General features: G+C 43.1%; 1 protein-coding gene and 1 pseudogene across 12 annotated transcripts in view; one reads left to right on the forward strand and one right to left on the reverse strand.

The window, feature by feature from the left end:
• Nucleotides 1–20,549, reverse strand: part of ASH1L (ASH1 like histone lysine methyltransferase) — a 229,878-nt gene extending 209,329 nt beyond the window's left edge. For 3 of the 11 annotated variants that reach the window (XM_035279532.3, XM_078355852.1, XM_035279533.3), the window contains exons 1-2: nt 20,223–20,356; nt 19,618–19,743 (exon numbers count right to left, since the gene is read on the reverse strand). The gene's annotated coding sequence lies outside the window, so the exon portion shown is untranslated. Of the gene's footprint in view, nt 1–19,193; nt 19,326–19,617; nt 19,744–20,222; nt 20,357–20,511 lie in introns of those variants that run through there. The other 8 variants (XM_078355858.1, XM_078355853.1, XM_078355857.1 and 5 more) reach the window with 6 other exon arrangements.
• LOC118149181 (uncharacterized) lies at nt 19,671–21,373 on the forward strand (annotated as a pseudogene). The gene has a single exon (XR_004736461.3). The product of XR_004736461.3 is annotated as an uncharacterized LOC118149181 (transcript).
• Nucleotides 21,374–22,614: the final 1,241 nt, after the last annotated feature.

The raw sequence follows: 22,614 nt of genomic DNA on the forward strand, positions 1-22,614 counted from the left end.
TACATACTCTTTGATTCCAAAAGTAATCCTACTTTTGAGACTCTCATAGAAAAATAAAAGTACCAATAAAAAGATTATATTTTCCTTCATGTTGACCAAAGTTACACACACACACACACACACACACACACACACACACATCCATCTGCTGTTTCTAAGTTAAAAGCAAACATGGTCTCATATTTGAAGAGTAGGAAAAAACCCCATATACAGAAAAAATTATGAATGACTGCATACCAAATGGATAGTGCTAGTGCTAGTCATTTAAGGGAGAAAAGTTTGAAAGAGAAAAAAGGAGGAAAAAAAGTATATATACATATATATATATATATATTCCTATTACAGAATTTGTGTTAGATCTATAATTAAACAAAAATCTATTAAAAACTTATTTTTCAAAGATCTGAGGCCAGGCACAGTGAGTGGCTCACACATATAATCCTAGCACTTTGGGAGGCCAAGGCAGGTGGATTGCTTAAGGTCAGGAGTTCGAGACCAGCCTGGCCAACATGATGAAACCCTGTCTCTACTAAAAATACAAAAATCAGCCAGGTGTGGTGACAGGTACCTATAATCCCAGCTACTTGGAAGTCTAAGGCAGGAAAATCCTTTGATCCCGGGAGGCAGAGTTTGCAGTGAGCTGAGACCGTGCCACTGAACTCCAGCCTGGTCAAGATAACAAGACTCCATCTCAAAAAATAAATAAATAAAATACAAACTTATTTTTTAAAGATTTGAGGCTGGGTGTGGTGGCTCATACCTGTAATCCCAGCTCTTTGGGAGGCCCAAGCAGGTGGATTATCTAAGGTGCGGAGTTCAAGACCAGCCTGGCCAACATGGTGAAACCCCATGTCTACTAAAAATACAAAAATTAGCTGAGGGTGGTGTTATGCACCTGTAGTCCCAGCTCCTCGTGAGGATGAGGCAGGAGAATTGCCTGAACCCAGAAGGAGGAGGCTGCAGTGAGCTGAGATGGTGCCATGGCACTCCAGCCTGGGGGACAAAGAAAGACTCTATCTCAAAAAAAAAAAAAAAAGATTGGAAATACATCTACTTCTCATAAATACACACCTTCCAAAATTTTGTTTTGCTCGTATCTACAAAAAATTGGAAAAATTACCTGATAACTTCCAGAAATACTAACTACATTATTCTACTAAAGAAAAAATTGTGGCCTTTGTAAAAAACAAAAATTTCTGTTCATCAAAACAGCACCAAGAGTGCACCAAGGTGGTAAAAAGGCAAGGCACACATTGGGTAATGATATTTGCCATGCATATATCTGAAAAACTAATTGCATTCAGATTATAAAGATTCAACCTAAGAAAGCTGATTGCCAAAACAAAAAAAGTTTAAAAAAAAGTACATATATTAAGAAGAGGCACTTAAACAAATGTCCAACAAACATAAAAAGATGCTCAACATCACCAATCATCAGGAAAGCACAAAATCAACACCATGATGAAATACCATTACCCACAAGAATGGCCAAAATTTAAAAGAATGGCGATCAAATGTTGGTGAGGATGTGGAGCAACTGAAATACCTACACATCTCTGGTAGAGTTATAAAGTCGTACACTCAATCTGGAAAACTGTTTGGCAGTTATCTACCAATGATAAAAATATGTTTCCCCTGTGGTCCAGCAATTCTACTCCTAGGTATATGCCAAGAGAAGTGAGTGCATATTGTTCACCGAAAGAGGGGAGACAGCCATATAAGGCTTCACAGCACCACTATAAACTCTGTCTCTGAAGATACGTAGGTGTTCTCTAAGCAGAAAGGTACTAGGAAAAACAGGAAGGTCACAGAGATATAAAGGAACTCCATGTCTGAGGATGATAACAGCTCCAAATGGCTAGAGCACAAAGGTTAAGGGTCCAGACTAAGACATGAGGCTAAACAGTAATAAGTAGGATCTTGTAGAGTTTAGTTAGGAGTCTGTTCTGCTAAGGGTCACAGGTTTGGACTTAGAAAAAGCATTCAGAGAGGTGTGTAGGGACAGCTAGGGAGGCTAGGAAACTGCAACTTTGCTGTAATTTTACCAATTCTAGAGAATACTTTTTTTTTTTTTTTGAGAATACCTTCTTTTTTGTCTTGGCCTCCCAAAGTGTAAGAATACAGGAATGAGCCACTGCACCCAGCTGAGAATACTGTTCTTATACCCTGAATTACACTACTTGCCATTACATGAGGGATGGAATTGCCATGTTGCTTATTAACTGATCATCCTTCAGAAATTACTGCATTACGGGCCAGGCTCACACCTGTAACCCCAGCACATTGGGAGGTTGAGGTGGGTGAATCACCTGATGTCAGGAGTTCGAGACCAGCCTGGCCAACATGGTGAAAAACCCTATCTCTGTTAAAAATATAAAAATGGGCCAGGTGCAGTGACTCATGCCTGTAATCCCAGAACTTTGAGAGGTGAGGCAGGTGGCTTACCTGAGGCCAGGAGTTCAAGACCAGCCTGGCCAACATGGTGAAATCCCATCTCTACTAAAAAAACAAAAATTAGCCAGGTGTGATGGTGCACGCCTGTAATCCCAGATACTCGAGAGGCTGAACCCTCAAGCTATTCAAGGAGAATAGCTTGAACCCGGAAGGCAGAGGTTGCAGTGAGCCAAGATTGCACCGCTGCACTTCAGCCTAGGTGACAGAGCCAGACTCCGTACCAAAAAAAAAAAAAAAAAGAGAGAGAGAGAGAGAAAAATAGATATTTGTTCACCAACCATTTTACATTTGTCTCTACATCTCGACTAGTTAGTGTACCTGTTAAGCGTTTCTTAGCCAGGAAGGTATTAGTCCTAAAATTATCAAAAGATTCTCTTTTAGTCCTGGCATTCTAGATAAATTTCTCCCAGTATCAAAAATATCTAACAACTCAGTCTAAGAACTTCATCTTTTCTCTACCTATACTCACTCTCTGGGTAATTTCATCAAGTTCTTTGGCTCTAAATAGCATCATTACACTGCTCAGCTCCTACGTTTATTATCTGCCCTGACCTCAAGACTTGTACACCCAACTTCCTATTCAATATTTCAACTTTAAACACTTAGTAGAAATCTCAAAGTCTGTACAGTCAGTCCCTTGTATCCACAGGTTTCCCATCTGAGGATTCAGCCAACCATGGATCAAAAATATTTCAGGGGCAGGGGTGGGAGAAAAAAATAATTGTGTCTGTACTGAACATATATACTTTTTTTATATCATTATTCTCCAAGCAATACATTATATTTATACAATGTTTACACTGTATTAGATATTATAATTAATCCAGAGATGATTTAAAGTACACAAACAAGGACGTTGAGACGAGCCTGGGCAATAAAGCATAACTCTATCTCTACAAAGACCAAATAAAAAAAAAATTACCTGAATATGGTATCATGAGCCTGTAATCCCATCTATGCAGGAAGTTGAGGTGGGAAAATAATTTTACCTCAGGAGTTGGAGGTTGCAGTGTGCTATGATCATGCCACTGCACTCTAGCCTGGATGACAAAGCAAGACCCTGTCTCAAAAAAATAAATTTTTTTGGCCGGGTGCAGTGGCTCACGCCTGTAATACCAGCACTTCAGGAGTCCAAGGCGGGTGAATCACCTGAGGTCAGGAGTTTAAGACCAGCCTGGGTAATACAGTGAAACCCCATCTCTACTAAAAATACAAAGCCTGTAATCCCAGTTACCTGGAAGGCTGAGGCACAAGAATTGCTTGAACCTAGAAATGGAGGTTGCAGTGAGCAGAGATTGTGCCTCTGCATTCCAGTCTGGGTGACAGAACAAGACTCCTTCTCAAAAAAAAAAAAAAAAAAAAAAAAATTTAAGTATACAAGAGGATACACATAAGTTATATCCAAGTAGTTTACCATTTTTTATAAAGAACTGGAGCATCCACAGATTTTGGTATCCTCAGGAGGAACCAATTTCTCACAGATACCAAGGGACAACTGTATATCTAAACCAAATTCCTAATTTCTGTACTGCCTACAATGTGCTTCTCCCACAGTGTTCCTCATCAAAGAGAAAAGCATCCAACTGCTCAGGCCATCACTGAGGTCATCCTTGACTCCTCTTTTACTCTGATCCCACATCCAAACCATCAGCAAGTTACTATCTCCACAACCTTCAAAATATATCCCAAATCCACCTACCGGTACACTCTAGATTCAACCCCACAATCAGCTCTTGCCTCAACTAACACGACAGCCTCTTAACTGGTCAACCTGGTTGATTCATTTGTCTTCCAAAGTGTAGATATTAGATCAAGTCATTTCCCTGCTTCCATCCAACTTAAAATATAAAACTAGATACCTATCAAGTCTTCAAGTCCCTATGTTATCTGGTCCCTAGCTACCTCTTCTATTTATCTCCTATCAGTACTCCCCGCTTTATTTACTGTTTTAGCCTTTCCTATTCCTTGAACACACCAAAGGGTACTCCCGTCTTAGGGCTTATGCTCATGCCCAGATAATTACATGAGGTCCTTCATATCATTCAAGTATCTCCTCAAATATTAGTGCCTCAGAGGACTTTCCTAACTACCCAACATCTCTTACCTTGTTTATGTTTCCTTTACCACATCTGTCATCAAAATGCTATGACATATTTCCCATTTATGTAATACTGTCTATCTTACTCAAAAAGAAGTACTATAGAAGCAACAAGTTTTAACTGTTTTATTCACTATTACAGACTTTGGGCTCAATACAGTACTCGACACAGTAGAAGACCGGATAGGATCTTGTCTTGTTGCCCAGGCTAGAGTGCAGCGGTGCAATCTTGGCTCGCTGTGGCCTTGACCTCCTGGGCTCAAGCAATCCTTCTGCCTCAGCCTCCCAAGTATCTGGGCCTACAGGTATATAACACAATGCCTGGCTAATTTTTTAATTTTTTTTTTTTTGTAGAGACAAGGTCTCACTATGTTGCCCAGGTGGTCTAGAACTCCTGGGCTCAAGCAATCCCCCAACCTGGGCCTCCCAAAGTGCTGGGATTATAGGTGACAGCCACCATGACCAGCCTTTATTTGACTTTTCTTATTGTTTTACTTTTTTTTTTCTGCAGCATTTTATTTTATTCTTAACAGAGAATTTAATCCACTGATATCTCAAAGGACTAACTATCCAATGGAAATGCCTGGTAAAACATAGGCACACAGTATCTTTTCCTCAGGGGAAAGAAACTTTTGTCACAGAATTGATTTGCTTTAGCAGAAAAACAATCATATTCCAGGAATTTCTTCAGGAATCTTTAATCTATCTTAAGAATCTTGCTTGAACAACACGTAATATACTGGTTTACAGCATGTTCTATCAGTTCTAAAAGATCGTATATCAAAAAATGAAAATGCCCAAATTATTAAGTCCTAAGATAGCAGAACAGGGATCTTATTTTGTCCATCACTGTATCCCAGTACCTAGCATAGTGCCTGGCATGTAATAAGCACTAAATAAATATACGGCGGTCTTGTTTCTGAACCAAATGAGGCGGTTTAATGAAAACGATGGGCTCTGCCTTAGAAGAATGCACTGAACTTCTAAAAAACAAGGGAAATACTGATCAGCTTCTAAAAAGAAAACTGTCATAACTACCCCAATTTAGTTCTAAGACTTAAGGTTCTCCCTCAAAACAAAATTCACACTGTAAGAGTGCTATTACTGCTCATTCTAGAGACAAATCCTTGATTTGGTAAGAAGTTTAAAAAAAAAAAAAAAAAAGCCTGTCTCAGTGGCTCACACCTGTAATCTCAACACTCTGAGAGGCCAATAAAAGAAGACTGCTTGAGCCCAGGAGTCTGAGACCAACCTGGGGAACATAGTGAGAACATGTCTTTATTCATTTAAAAAAAAAAAATTAAAGAAAGAAAAAGAGTTTTTAAAAAGCCAAACACCCTGCCTCTACAAAAACTACAAAAATCTGGGTGGGGTAGGTGGCCCACATCTGTAATCCCAGCACTTTGGGAAGCTGAGGCAGGAGAATTACCAGAATCTGGGAGGCGGAGGCTGCAGTGAGCGAGATCGCACCACTGCACTCCATCCTGGGCAACAGAGCAAGACTGCCTCAAATACCAAAAAAGAAAAGCCAAAACAAAAACAAACCTACAAAACTTCGTTGGGCATGGTGGTGCATGCCTGTAGTCCCAACTACTTGGGAGGCTAAGGTAGGAGGATCACTTGAATCCAAGAGGTGGAGGTTGCAGTGACCCAAGATCATGGCACTGCACTCCAGCCTGGGTAACAGAGAGAGACCCTGACTCAAAAAATAAAACCAAACACAAAAGCCTAGGCTGAAATGAAGTGGGAAAATACAAAACTGGAATTCACATCTGAGAAAAATAAGATAAATAGTATGCTAAAAATTGAGAATAAAATATATGTATACAAATAAGGACATTGCTTATACACACTTCAAAAGTGTATTTTACATATTCTTACCTTCAATAGGAAATATATATGGGGAGGTAATTTGCTTTGCTACACAGAATCTTTTTTGGAAATGAATAACTAAAATGATAACAAATATTCATTATTTGCTTGCTGCAAGGCACACATTATGCTAAGCACATTATAAATATTATCCGACAGAATCTTCCAACTCTATGCTACAAATATTATCATTACTATATCATCATATCGTACTGTCAAGGAAACCAAAGACCGTAAGTATTTTGCGCAAGATTACAGTCAACAAGTTGGCAAAACTGGGATCTGAGCCTAATCAATCTGATTTCAGAGTCCATGATCTTAATCACTATTTGGGATTTTCAACAAATTGAGGGAAATATACCAATGTAGAGGCTGAGAGATTCATTCATTATTAAGACAACTAATTATACATTTTTAGATCTAGCTAGATACTTATTATAATCAACGCCTGATTAACTAGAATGCTGAGTGGGTTACATTCTAGTAAAAATTTTCTGAGTAACTAAAATATAACCAAATATTTTCTTGACGTTAATCTTCACTAGAAATTACCTTTAACAATATACCTTTTTGTCTAAGAAAAGTATGTTGAGCAATTTTTCCATCTTTATTTGAAAGATCTCTAATTACAAAGGACAACCTTATATAGCACTGAAAACACAGGAAATCATAAGAGAATGGGTTGAAAATTAACTGATCCAAATTACACTGCATTCATCCTGCTGTCATATTTTCATTGTATGAAAATATGTTTGTATTTTCATATGTCTGCAGATGATCTCCCTCTACATAGAATGCCCTCTCTACGTGTGAATATCTCACACTTATCCTTTAAAGCCTGGATGGCTCTTCCCATTTGTAGGAAACTGCCCTAACTTTTCCTTTCTCACCACAGATTAAGTAATTTCTCCACCCTGGACAAACGTATTACTTAGCAGGTATTGTAGTATGTTTGTTAACATGGAAAAATGTATTACACAGTACTACTGTAATATGTTTGTTAACATGTTCCTATTAAAAAAAATTTTTTTTTTTTTTTTGAGACAGTGTCTTGCTCTGTCGCCTAGGCTGGAGTGCAGTGGCACGATCTTGGCTCACTGCAACCTCCACCTCCCAGGTTCAAGCGATTCTCCCAGCTCAGCCTCCTGAGTAGCTGGGAATACAGGCATGCACCACCACGCCCAGCGAATTTTTATATTTTTAGTAGAGGTGGGGTTTCACCATGTTGACCAGGCTGGTCTCAAACTCCTGATCTCGTGATCCACCTGCCTTAGCCTCCCAAAGTGCTGGGATTACACACATGAGCCACTGTACCATGCCTGAATTTTTTTTCTTTAGAGACAGAGTCTCACTCTGTCACACAAGCTGGAGTACAGCGGTGCAATTACAGCTTACTGAAGCCTTGATCACCCAGGCTCAAGTGATCCTCTCACTTCAGCCACCTAAGTAGCAGGGACCACAGGTACATGCCACAATACTTGGTGGATTTTTTATTTTTTTTAATTTTTATTTATTTATTTTTGAGATAGAGTTTTGCTCTTGCTGCCCAGGTTTTTTAATATTTATTTACTTACTTATTCATGAGATAGAGTTTCACTCTTGCTGCCCAGGCTGGAGTACAATGGCCTGATCTTGGCTCACCGCAATCTCCGCCTCCCGGGCTCAAGCAAGTCTCCTGACTTAGTCTCTTGAGTAGCTGGGATTATAGGCATGTACCACCATGCTCAGATAGTTCTGTATTTTGGCAGAGATGGGGGTTTCTCCATGTTGGTCAGGCTGGTCTCGACTCCCAACCTCAGGTGATCCACCTGCCTTGGCCTCCCAAAGTGCTGGGATTACAGGCGTGAGCCACAAAGCCCGGTCTGAATTTTTTATTCTTTTAGAAACTAGGTCTCCTTATGTTGCCCAGGCTAGTCTTGAACTCCTTTGTTGAAATAATCCTCCTGCCTTGCCTGTCCCCCCAGCCCTCAACAGAGCTAGGATTACAGGTGTGAGCCACTTCGCCCAGCTGACTCAAAAAACATCTAAGAAAAAAAAAAATACCATATGTCTCTTCCCTACACCTGAGGCCAGAAATGCGTATGGTGGAAGCACTGGAAAAATGTTAGTCAGTGGAATGAGGAATGAATGCATACAAAACAAATAAATGAATGGCTTGTTTAAGTGAATTAAACTCAGCCAGGTGTGGTGGCTCACGCCTGTAATCCTAGCACTTTGGGAGGCTGAGGCAGGCAAATCACCTGAAGGTCAGGAGTTCGAGACCAGCGTGTCCAACATGGTGAAATCCCATCTCTACCCCGACTCTATTTATGTAAAAATACAAAAATTAGCGGGCATGGTAACATGCACCAGTAGTTCCAGCTACTCAGGAGGCTGAAACAAGAAAATCACTTGAACCCAGGAGGAAGAGTTGCAGTAAGCCGAAATCATGCCACTACACTCCAGCTTTGGGGACAGAGTGAGACTCCGTCTCAAAAATAAAAAAAATTAAACTCTGACCTACAGTTAATTCACTTTCTTTCTGTTAAAATCAAACACACCAAGTGCAGTGGCTCACGCCTGTAACGCCAGCATTTTGGGAGACTGATGTAGGCGGATCACTTGAGGTCAGGAGTTCAGCATCAGCCTGGTCAACATAGTGAAACCTGGTCTCTACCAAAAATACAAAAATTGCCTGGGCATGGTGGCATGCACCTGTAGTCCCAGCTACTCAGGAGGCTGAGGCAAGAGAATCACTTGAATCCAGCAGGCAGAGATTGCAGTGAGCCGAGACAGAGCCACTGCACTCCAGCCTGAGCAACAAAGCAAGACTCCATCTAAAAAAACAAAAAAAAATTAAACACACAAACACATACACACAAATAAAATTAACTTAAATCTCTAACTCAATGTGGTTTAAAGAGTAACTGTTATTTTTCCTTTGATCTTCTGCACCTAAACTTTAACTTCCGAACCTGTGCTATCATTTAGTTAGGTGAACTCCCTACTTACATATGTATCCTCCAGTCTTCTTTGAAGACCTTTATACTGTAATAATGTTTACCTAGTAATCACTTCACATGATTGATTAATGACCCCCGCCCCACACCATTTTCTCAAATATCAAGAGTTATCAGTTTCTTCTTACAAAGACAATCTTTTAAATTCTCTCCATTCAACTCTCTTAAGCTTGTATCAGCAAATATTTAAACTCTGGAGCTTTCACTTTCAGCAGTGCTGAATTTAAGAAACCTTAAGGAATGTGTCCTCCACATTTAAAAAAAATGCCATTTATACCAAGAAACCATGATATAACTACTTTATCATCTAATACACTGTCTTCCTACAGTCTTAGGGCAAATAAAACTGTTTGAATGAGAAGAGTCAGATACGTTATCAAGTAGGGAAAACAGATTGAACAAAATGTATAACCAGAAAATTAAGCCAAAGATTCATGATTTATTCACTGTGGGACTATTACATAAAATATAACAAAAGATAAGTGATGAAACTTTCACTATTAATGAAACTCACGTTCATCTGAGTTATAACTATCAGTCTTTTTTTTTTTTTTGAGACAGAGTTTTGCTGTTGTTACCCAGACTGGCGTGCAATGGCACGATCTTGACTCACCGCATCCTCTGCCTTCTGGGTTCAAGAAATTCTCCTGCCTCAGCCTCCCGAGTAGCTGGGACTACAGGCGCGCACCACCATGCCCAGCTAATTTTTGTATTTTTAGTAGAGACGGGGTTTCACCTTGTTGACCAGGATGGTCTCGATCTCTTGACCTCGTGATCCACCCGCCTGAGCCTCCCAAAGTGCTGGGATTATAGGCTTGAGCCACCGCGCCCAGACAACTATCAGTCTTTTGTAGCAGGAAAGAATGTTTCTAAATTCTACTTTATTAGCAACCACTTTAAATCTCTATAGCCTAATTCAGCTTCATAACTTAATTGTAAATTTACTTCCTTTTACTTTTTTTTTTTTAATCTTTAATCCATCTAGAGTTATACTTCCTTTTTCTACAATGTTTGTACTTACCATGATAACCACACTCTGTGACACGGTTCACATTTAGGTATGCAACATATGCAATGGTATGAACTTTCAAATGTCTACAGAGAATGCCTACAATTAGAATTTCAAAGTTTAAAACAATGTGCATTTCATTCTCTTCAACAGCATCTTGATTTTATACCAATTTCAGGTCCTGTTCAATATCACCAGGGCCATTTGATTTCTTTGTGATGACTGGATCCCACTAGAAAATCTAGGAACTAAAAACTAGAAAACTTTTTTTAGCATCTTGTCACTATGACTATAAAACTGTAAGAAACCCTTCATTCCTCTCTTGTGCATTTGAAAAAGCTGATAAGCTATTCCAAATAACATAGGAGCTGTTCTAAATGTTCAATGCAAACATCAAAAAGGAATGATGTGAACTATTTACCTCATTTCTTCTTAGCTTGCAAAGGAAATTCCCTACTGACAAGTAATATGGATTAGAAGTAGATGGTATAAGCAGTTTAGTTCCAGCTATGATCAGATACTTTAAAAGTTATGTAAACCTAACTATGAAGAAGTAATTCCTCATTTAACAGTAAAAAGAACGTAAATAAGTATTTATGGACGAAATTACATAATATCTGAAAGATTTGCTTAAAATAAGCAAGGAGGCAAGGAGGGACAGAGGCTAGCAGATATGGAAACAGTGTGGTAACTGTGTTGACACCTGTTGAAGCTAGATGTTGAATACATGAGGGCTCATTATGCTATTCTCTTTATTTTTACAAATGTTTGCAATTTGCCACATTAAAAAAAAATAAAAAGCTCACTGAGCACTGTGACTCACATTTCTCAGCACTATGAGAGGCCAAGGCAGGAGGACCACTTGAGCCCAAGAGTTCAAGACCATCCTCGGCAACATAATAAGACCCCACCTGTACATAAAATTTAAATATTAACCAGATGTGGTGGTGCACACATGTGGTCCCAAACACTGAGTGGCTAAAGCAGGAGGATCATCTGAGCCTGGGAATTCAAGTACAGCCTGGAAAATATAGTCAAATCCCAACTCTAAAAAATTAGAAATAAAAATATTTTATTTTATTTTATTTATTTATTTTTTTTTTTTTTTGAGACGGAGTTTCGCTCTTGTTACCCAGGCTGGAGTGCAATGGCGCAATCTTGGCTCACCGCAACCTCCGCCTCCTGGGTTCAGGCAATTCTCCTGCCTCAGCCTCCTGAGTAGCTGGGATTACAGGCACACGCCACCATGCCCAGCTAATTTTATGTATTTTTAGTAGAGGCAGGGTTTCACCATGTTGACCAGGATGGTCTCGATCTCTTGACCTCGTGATCCACCCACTTCGGCCTCCCAAAGTGCTGGGATTACAGGCTTGAGCCACTGCGCCCGGCTATAAAAACACTTTTAAATGAACAAAATTGCCCACGTGTGGTGGCTCATGCCTATAATTCCAACAATTCGGGAGTCTGAAGAGGGAGGACTGCTTTAGCCCTGAAGTTCCAGACCAGTGTGGGCAACACAGTGAGACTCCACTCCATCTCTACAAAAAAATTAAAAATCATGCAGGCATGATGGCCTGTGCCTGTAATCCTAATTACTTGGGACAATGGAAGGATTGCTTGAGCCCAAAAGGTTGAGCATGCAGTAAGTTATGCTCACACAACAGCACTCTAGCCTGGGTAACACAGTAAGACCCTGTCTCAAAAAAAAATTTTTTTAATTAAATGGAAAAAAAGTATATAACCTTGTTATCACCTTGTGTATATCTGAGGGCAAATGACTGAACACTATGAAAAGTAAATATAATACTACAATAAAAATTTCATAGATTTCCAAGCATAAAAACTTAGATGTTCAATGAAGGAAATACAACTCTGAAATAGCAGTAAGAGTATTGGTTAAATTTCTGCCATCAGTAGAAGCCATTATTTTTAAATTAATTTTGATAAATATCACATTCTGCCAATTACAGCCCTGATGAGGCAATCACTAAAAAAGCAATTTCTAAAACATGAAATACAAGATTGATAGTTATTAACTATGATAACAAGTAATAAGGAAGAAAATCTAGCCTCTTCACATAAAATATAAATGAAAAAACACAACTAATTTTAAGGAAAATGATAACAGAAACTAGCAGCAAACCTCAAAACAAAACAAAAATGAACTAGTTGTATTCCCATCTCTTGTGGCACCCAGGTTTAAAATATTACATGCTGCTGAAAAGGCTGGCCCCTAAGCAGATCTCACAGCAGTTTATAGTAAGGCTGTATAGTACCTTTAAAAGACTCAGATCAGGCTAGGTGCAGTGGCGCATGTCTGTAATCCTAGCACTTTGGAGGCAGAGGCAGGCAGACCACGAGGTCAGGAATTCAAGATCAGCCTGGCCAACATGGTGAAACCCATCTCTACCAAAAATACGAAAATTAGCCAGGCATGGTGGCGCGCACCTGTAATCCCAGCTATTCGGGAGGCTGAGGCAGGAGAAAAGCTTGAAACCAGAGGCAGAGATTGCAGTGAGCCAAGATGGTGCCACTACACTCCAGCCTGGGCAAAACTCTGTCTCAAAAAAAAAAAAGACTCAGGACGATACACATAACTAAAACAGCAATACAAAATTATTCTTTTTTTTTTTAAGGACAATTTCCATTTTATTTTTCTCCAGAGAATAGTTGTCTTCGATCTTTTACTCAGCTCCTTACATGGGTTTTGGTGGTGGTCGTGGGGCAGCACCCACAGGTCTACATTGGGGTGGGGGTGTTCGGTCCTTGCAGGCTTCACAAGATCGATTCCTGACTACTTTGCTGTGAATTGCACAACTCACACAGTAATGTAGCTTCACATAGAGCTTGGGTACAAAATTATTTTAAATGGAGACCACCACCACCAGTTTTACACACACGGTAAGACTTCTCCACTGTATGCTTCCACATCATCTTGGGCAGAAATGAAGGTGACCAATTCTGTGTTAATGAGGCATGGAGGAAGACTCAGAATAAAGACTCAAGTGGAATTGCTAATACTGTAAAGACACAGTACCTAGCAAATTATTAACAAGTGATGTGCCAGGCGCAGTGGCTCACACCTGTAATCCCAGCACTTGGGAGGCCAAGGTGGGCAGATCACCTCAGCTCAGGAGTTTGAGACCTGCCTAACCAAGATGATGAAATCCCATCGCTACTAAAAATACAAAAAAATTAGCCAGGCATGGTGGCACACCTGTAATCCCAGCTACTGGGGAGGCCGAGGCAGGAGATCACTTGAACCTGGGAGACGGAGGTTGCAGCAAGCTGATATGGAGCCACTGCACTAAAGCCTGGGTGAAAAGAGCAAAACTCCAACTCAAATTAAAAGAAAAAGTGATGTGCTGTATTCTATTTCAGAATACAATTCAAGATTAGAACACGAAAATACTTTTTCTTTTTTTAAAGAAACAGTGTTTCACACTATTGCCCAGGCTGCAGTACAGTAGTGCTAACATATCTCACAGCAGCCTCAAACTCCTGGGTCACAGAATTCCCCTGTCTCAGCCTCTTGAGCAGCCAGGACTGCAGGCATGCATGTTAATTTTTTAATTTTCTGTAGAAATGGGGTCTTCCTATGTTGCCCAGGTGGTATCAAACTCCTGGGCACAAGTGATCCTCCTGGCTCAGCCTCCCAAAGCACTGGGATTATAGGCATGAGCCACTATGGCAGTCCCCTTTTTCTATTATTTATTTATTTATTTTGAAACAAAGTCTCACTCTGATACCCAGACTGACCTGCAGTGGTGGATCTCTGCTTATTGCAACCTCTGCCTCCTGGGTTCAAGTGATTCTCCTGCCTGTCTCCCTGAGTTACTGGGACTACAGGCACGCACCACCACAACTGGCTATTTTTTGTGCTTTTAGTAGAGACAGGGTTTTGCCATGTTGGCCAGGCTAGTCTCAAACTCCTGACCTCAGGTGACCCACCCACTTCGTCCTCCCAAAGGGCTGGGATTAACGGGTGTGAGCTACCATGCCCAGCCTCTCTTTTTCCATTCTTGATCCTTAAAAATCCTGATTCAGGGCCAGGCATGGTGGCTCCTGCCTATAATCCCAGCACTTTGGGAGGCAGAGGCAGATAAATCACCTGAGGTGAGGAGTTTGAGACTAGCCTGACCAACATAGTGAAACCCCATCTCTACTAAAAATACAAGAAATTAGCAGAGCGTGGTGGCGGGCACCTATAATCCCAGCTTCTCAGGGGGGCTGAGGCAGGAGAATCACTTGAACCTGGAAAGCAGAGGTTATGGTAAGCCGAACTGCACCACTGCACTCCAGCCTGGGTGACAGGGCAAGACTCTGTCTCAAAAAAAAAAAAACAAAAAAAAAACAGCTGGGTGCGGTAGCTCACGCCTGTAATCCCAGCACTTTGGGAGGCTGAGGCAGGCAGATCACCTGAGGTCAGGAGTTCAAGACCAGCCTGACCAATACAGAGAAACCCCATCTCTACTAAAAATACAAAAAACAAAAATAAAAAAATTCCTGATTTGGCTGAACCGGTGGCTCACACCAGCAATCCCAGCACTTTGGGAGGCCGAGGTGGGTATATCACCTGAGGTCAGGAGTTTGAGACCAGCCTGACCAACATGGAGAAACCTCGTCTCTACTAAAAATGGAAAATTAGCCAGGCATGGTGGCATGCTCCAGTAATCCCAGCTACTTGGGAGGCTGAGACAGGAGAATCGCTTGAACCCAGGAGGTGGAGGTTGCAGTTAATCAAGGTCGCACCATTGCACTCCAGCCTGGGCGACAGGGCAAGACTCCATCTCAAAAAAAACAAAATAGCCAGGTGTGGTGGCAGACACCTGTAATCCCAGCTAACAGGTAGGCTGAGGTAGGAGAATCGCTTGAACCCACGAGACAAAGGTTGCAGTAAGCCAAAATCATGCCACTACACTCTAGTCTAGGCAAAAGAGAAAACACTGTCTCAAAAAAAAAAAAAAAGATGATCCTGAATCATATTTTGTGGTTATTACAAGCATTTAAAAAATATTGTTAGGTATCTGATAAATACAAGAAACTATATATAGGCCAAACGTGGTGGCTCATGCCTGTAATTCTACCACATTGGAGGCCATACAAAAGTGTGACTTGAGGCTAGGCGTTCGAGATCACCCTAGTCAACATTCCAAGCCCCCACCTCTATTAAAATAAAAAGTAATATAAAATAGAGTATATACATATACATTCACAAATATATATACACAATACACAAGTATCACATGCATGTTATGAAAAAATACCATAAACCCACTACCCATTAAAAATTGAGAGAGAATATTAAACATTTTACAAACTGACATGACATTCTCCTACAGGGGCTATGCCAATAGTGACAAAAGACCATCAGACCATTTTTCCTAAGACCACTACACCATCTCACTGAATCCTGTCATCTATCCTATTAGAACATCTTTTTAAATTTCTTGTCCTTTTAAAAGTACACTAGATATTTTTAATTTCCAACACTAAATTAATGGGCAGTCTGTCAAATGCCTACTGGGTTTTATACCAGAAGGGTTTTCTAGATGTATGTATACGCAGAAATGACATAAAAACGTTTTTTTGGTGGGGGGATGGAGTCTCACTCTGTCGCCCAGGCTAGAATGTAGCAGCAGTTCAATCTTGGCTAACTGCAACCTCCGCCTCCTGGGTTCAAGTGATTCTCCTGCCTCAGCCTCCTGAGTAGCTGGGATTACAGGCGACCATCACCACACTCAGCTAATTTTTGTATGTTTAGTAGAGACCATTTTTCACCATGTTGGCCAGGCTGGTCTCAAACTCCTGACCTCAGGTGATCCGCCTGCCTCAGCCTCCCAAAGTGCTGGGATTACAGGCATGAGCTATCTCCCCAGGCTGACACTAAAACCTTTTTACATAAATGCACTGTAAAAATATGACCCAAAACAAGGTAAGGAATATAAATGATTTTTGCCTTCTTTTCTTTTCTCTTTTTTTGAGACGGAGTTTCGCTCTTGTTACCCAGGCTGGAGTGCAATGGCGCGATCTCAGCTCACCACAACCTCTGCCTCCTGGGTTCAGGCAATTCTCCAGCCTCAGCCTCCTGAGTAGCTGGGATTACAGGCACACGCCACCATGCCCAGCTAATTTTCTGTATTTTTAGTAGAGGCGGGGTTTCACCATGTTGACCATGATGGTCTCGATCTCTTGACCTCATGATCCACCCGCCTCGGCCTCCCAAAGTGCTGGGATTACAGGCTTGAGCCACCGCGCCCGGCCTTCTTTTCAAATCAATAGTTCCTTTATACAAAAACACCAGATGATACAAAACACATTTTTTTCAAGTATAAAGTTGCATATAGAGTGTAAACACTTCATGCTCACTCAAGGAATAAGTACTGGAACAACTCTTTGCAATTGGGTAACAAAATTTCAACTTCTAGGAATATGTTTCCCTCTTCCTTGTCCTTTTGAGAGCCACCACCATGTAACAACTCAGATTCAATTGAATTAGCATCTCCCCTGGTGCAGTGGCTCAAGCCTGTAATCCCAGCACTTTGGGAGGCCGAAGCGGGTGGATCAGGAGGTCAAGAGATCGAGACCATCCTGGTCAACATGGTGAAACTCCGCCTCTATTAAAAATGCAAAAAATTAGCTAGCCTTGGCGGCACGTGCCTGTAATCCCAGCTACTCAGGAGGCTGAGGCAGGAGAATTGCCTGAACCCAGGAGGCGGAGGTTGCGGTGAGCCGAGATCACACCATTGCACTCCAGCCTGGGTAACAAGAGGAAAACTCCATCTCAAAAAAAAAAGAATTAGCATCTCTTCAGGGACGGAGGCCATATATTATTCCTTTCTGGGTCTCCTGCATAGGATTAACTCAGCGTTTGTTATAACTAAGCTAAACTCCAAGACAGAAGCTTCAAACCACTTCAGGCCCAGTTCAAAACTGAAAAAAAGATGAACCCATTTCTCAGAGTTTAGGAACAAAAAGATACTGACAAAGAAACAAAGCCATAGATACTTGTGCAACATGATATTCCACTATCACCAAATTCAGAGTAGCTTACTAACACTGCAGAAACAAGTTTGCAGACAATAAAAAGAATAAATGAAAACATATGGATGCTAAAGTTCTCCTGTCAACATGTTCAATTATCATAGACTCCTTCACCTTAAACTCATACTAACATCCTCACCCCCGAACAATGAAAACGAAAGGCTTTCGAATGAGACCTAAATACAGATTGGCTGTATTTCATCACAGTTTAAGTCCCTAAAATCATATACATAAATCACATGATCATGCTTATGCTCATCTTCTAACTTGAGGGTCCAGTGTCTTTCATCAATCAGATTCTCAGAAGCGTTAAGTGACTCCGCAAAAAACTTTAGGAACCACTAATCTAGCCTATCAAGAAATACCCCATTTTCCAGAAGAATACAGTTAGGTTGGCTTAGTTCATGCATTCTTCCCTCATATTCATAGATGGAATTGTTACTATGTATCAGTCTTTCAATTCCTTCAGCCCAGCCAAAAAGTTTCAACATCCACAGGCACACCTATCAACAATTCCCAGATCCCCAAAAGAGTTTTCTGATTTTAATTCCACATTGCTTCACTCAACTTAATACTCACCACTGTCAAAACAGCTCCCCTCACATTTGCACCCAGGCTACATACAGAGACACCTTGATTATCCTCATCACCTCAAAGCATGGACCATTTATTGAATAGGCAGTCAACAAATATTTGTTGAATGAATGAAAAAGGATCCTTCCTCCCACAGATTTCAAGTTAAGCTCTCAGCACCCATGCAGCTGCTCTCCTACAAGTTAAGGTGTGAAAGCCTTCTCTCCCTCAAACATACAAGCTCAAGTGTCAGAAATCCTCTGCTTTCTCCATAAACACAAAATGAAATAGCCGTGGATATGCATTTCACACAGGTCAGACTGGGCAAGGAAGTCTACGTTTCACATCCATATCTGACACAATCGGTCTCCTTCAAATACAATCTAACCAGTCATATGTGTTCCTATCTTTCCAATACTCAGATTTGCAGTAGAAGTCAAAATATAGCAGTTACAGTCCCAACTCTGTCACCAATTTAACATGTGGCCTTGGAGAAGTCCTTTCCTAATGCCTAAATTTCCTATTTTGTAAAATGGAAGAAAGCATCTATCCTACCATCTTCACAGAGATTTAGTCATACAAAATAACTGAAAGAGCTTTCTAACTGTACTATAACCTATTACTGTAAACTATTACTGTAAACCCGGGACAACAAATAAGGCCACCGATTCTTTACAGCTTTGTAGCAATTATTCTATTAAAGATATTTTGGGCCTTCACATTTACACGATTCACTCAAACCAAAGACACAAACTATTCTTAAGCCCACAACTGGCTATGGCAAGTTTCTCCCCTCCCTCACCCCACAGACACATGCTGTATAGAACATGCCATTACCGCTCTTTCCCAACAAGTAACTAAGGGCTCCCAATCCCTAAAATACACACACATATCAACCTGCAAGGAATCTCCCAACATTTATTCAAGAAATAAGCTCACTTATAGGGGAACGCCATTACACTTACACAAATAAAGGCACTCTTCCGGAAACACTTTCCATCCTCGCACACACACTCAAACACAGCCGCTACACACCAACAGACCATCTGTCTTCTAGATCAAAAACATCTCTTTCCATGTACAAACTAACCAGCGACATTTATTAAGCTCGCAACACTGAGATCATCCCGTCGTTCCTACGTACCGTTCAACGCGGCAGGGACACCACAGACCTTGTCGTACAGGTCAACTCCCCTCTCAAGATCGTGTCCTCCAACACGCTTATCCTTTAATCAAACACACACAAACTGGACTATGGGGGAGGCTCCGATCATGCCTACAAACACAAACTAACCCGTCAGGGGCACAGCGACTCCGCCTCCACTCGCTTACTTTCCAGCCCCCTCCCCGGAGCCGCGAGTCCGCCCGTCAGGGACACCCCTTCACCCCGCCTGGAGGGACTTCCCGGTAGGCTCAGGAACCCCCTCCCTGCTCTCCCTTCCCCCATCTTCACCACTGCTCTCCCGGAGGTCCAGGTCCGGGAGATGACAGTGGCTCCCAGGAAGCCCAGGATTCCATCGCTGAGAGAGTGCTTAGGCCCCGAGGCCTGCCCAAACCGTTCTACTCACCGTGTCGGAGGCCCAGGCCGAGAGCGATGAGAGTGCAGGGAAGTGGGGAAGGGGGGTGGCCGCCAGGCTCCTGGGTTCACGGCGGATTCCTCCCGCTTGTCAGGAGGCGGCCGGCGGGTGAGCGGACTGGCGGAAATGCGAGAGAGGAGAAGGGAAAGGTGGAGGGCTAAGGGGGGCAAACTGAGGGGAGGCGGGTCCCGCAGCCGAGACTGGGATCGTCTCCCCCTCCGCAAAGCGAACCCAAAATGGCGGCGGGAGCGGCGGCGGCGGCGGCGGCAGCAGAGCGGCGGCAGCGGCGGCGGCAGCTCCTCCGGAGGGAGGGAGCGAAGGGCGCCTCGCGCCCCCCCACCTCCCACTCCTCCCTCCTTGCGTTCTTCCCCACCGGCCCCCACTCCGCCCGACTCTGGCCGCGCAGCGCGCACGCCTGCCCGCACGCGTACGGGTGTCTCCCGGCTCGTCGCTGGCTGCTCCCACCAAGCACCACCTTCGGCCGCCCCGCGCGCCAGCCAGCCCGTACGCGCCCACCCAGGGACACCTCCTCGCGCGGCCCCCAGCTCCCCCTCAGGCCCTGTCAAGCCGGCTCCGGCGCAGGCCCTCACGCGTACCTTCAGCGGCGCGAGCCCAAGCCTCCTCCTCCTCCTCCACCTCCTCTTCTCTCCTCCCCCCCTTCCCCGCCCCCACGGCCACCAACCGCCGCCACTGCTGCCGCCGCCGCCGCCGCCAGGCCCCCCCACCGTCCACCCCTCGCGCGTGAGCCTCCCACAATCCCCCCCGCGAGACTGTTCCATTCCTGTCAGCTGCAGGGGCAGGAGAGGGAGGGACAGGCAGAGCGGCTCGGGCCTGCAGTTTGACTGGAATTGCCAGGGTGGCGGGCCGAGCCCCAAGACAACCTACCTCCCTTGACTCGCCGCCGCGGCGGTACGGGTCGCCTCCCGCTCCTCCCCTCGGGACCGCGGCTAGCCGGTCAAGGGCTGCCTAGCGCCCCTCTGCCGGCCGGCGGTTGGAGGCCGCGGCGGCTGCGCGTTGAGTCGTTTCCTGCCGGACGACTCAAGCCTTCCTCGCAGTCGCAGGACTGGCGCCTCGGAGCCGGCCCCAGGCGGTGTGTGCCGGTCGCCCTGTCAGGAGAACTAGTCCCCGACTCACGGTGAGGGAATGGACCGGCGCGGGGTTGTACCGCTGTGAGAAAGGAGCGGGACTCCGAACTTCCCGGAGGTAGGGAGTGAGGTCAGCAGGACGGGTGCGCCTCCCTGGGGGATTCCTCCCGGGCGCTGAGCTGCCAGCATGGGACCGGAGGAAGATCGGCGTAGTGGTCCGCTTTTTGTTGTTGTTAACTCGGCTCAGATTTGTCGATTTTCACACCCCTGCCCCTGTGCGATGATGTTTGCCTTTGACGCTCCTCGTGGATGGTACTTCTTCAGCCTCGTTAGACGGCCTGATGATGGACGATGAAGAAACCATGTGCTTTTCATTCAGTTCTGGACTCAGTTTCCCTCGTCATCCTTCACCAAGTTATTTTTCTTAGTTCCTTATCAAAAAGTATACATACAAATTAGGCAACTCCAAACACGCCTCCAGGGTTGGTGTGTGAAATAAGAAGATAATATATGTAAAGTGGAATTAGCTCCTAGGCATGGGCAAAGTGCAGAGAATTGCGGTGTTGTCATTTACAGTTCTGTTGATGTCGATAAGGTGTGTGGTTGTAACTGGTAGTTTGTGTTCTCTCTCTCCAAGTTGTTAATAAAACAAAGCAAAAACAGGCCTGTCAGGTTTCTGTGGCTACTGAATATGTTTCTCAAAACACTTGACTGATATTTGATAACTGAATGCAGCAGAAATACGGAGTATTAAAATCCACAGATAATTCCAAAGTTAATTTGATCTAGTAGTTTTTACCTTTACCCAAAGGATCTACTTGGGTAAAGTAGAGTAAATTGTGGGAAGGATCTGCTTGGGTTTCCCTTTCCTTCACATTTGTGGACTCCCAGAGATCAAGGAAATAATTCAGAAATTCACTGTTCTAGATTGCTGTCAAAAGCATGCCAGGCCAGATGAGGTGGCTCACACCTGCAATCCCAGCACTTTGGGAGGCCAAGGAGGGCAGATCAGCTGAGGTCAGGAGTTTGAGACCAGCCTGGCCAACATGGTGAAACATGAACTCTACTAAAAATACAAAAATTAGTCAGGTGTGGTGGCGGGCCCTGTAATCTCAGCTACTCAGGAGGCTGAGGCAGGAGAATCACTTGAACACGGAAGGCGGAGGTTGCAGTGAGCTGAGATCACAGCATTGCACTCCAGCCTCCTGAGTAGCTGGGATTACAGGGCCCGCCACCAGGCCTGACTAATTTTGTATTTTTAGTAGAAACGATGTTTCATCATATTGGCCAGACTGGTCTTAAACTCTGAACCTGTGATCTGCCCACCTCTGCCTCCCAAAGTGCTGGGATTATAAGCTTGAACCTATGTGTTTTGTTTCTTTAAGGTAAACAGGAAAGCAGCCTTCATTATCTCATTGTCTATTTTCCTAACCAAGTCCACACACTTTCATGGAGCCTATTTGGGTTGACTGATCTTTCTTTAGTTGCTTCATGCATGCAAATGTATTACACTAGCAACAACTTTTTTTTGAGAGCAAGGGACTGTCTACTATTTCATTTACATAAAGCATCATAGGCAAGTGCAAAGCAAATCACAGAAATACTGAAATAAGGCTGGGCACGGTGGCTCACGCCTGTAATCTGAGCAAATTGGGCCATTGCACTCCAGCCTGGATGACGAGCAAAACTCTGTCTCAAAAAAAAAAAAAAAAGAAATATTGAAATGAATGTTAGATGCTTAAAATACCAGAAGAGAAAGAGAATTAGCATATGTGGACTACTGTGCCAGGAGAATGTGTATTCCTGTTTAATCCTTATAATGGGCCCGGCACGGTGGCTCAAGCCTGTAATCCCAGCACTTTGGGAGGCCGAGGCGGGTGGATCACGAGGTCAAGAGATCGAG

Source organism: Callithrix jacchus, chromosome 18, assembly GCF_049354715.1.
Source record: "Callithrix jacchus isolate 240 chromosome 18, calJac240_pri, whole genome shotgun sequence".
Taxonomy (NCBI): domain Eukaryota; kingdom Metazoa; phylum Chordata; class Mammalia; order Primates; family Cebidae; genus Callithrix; species Callithrix jacchus.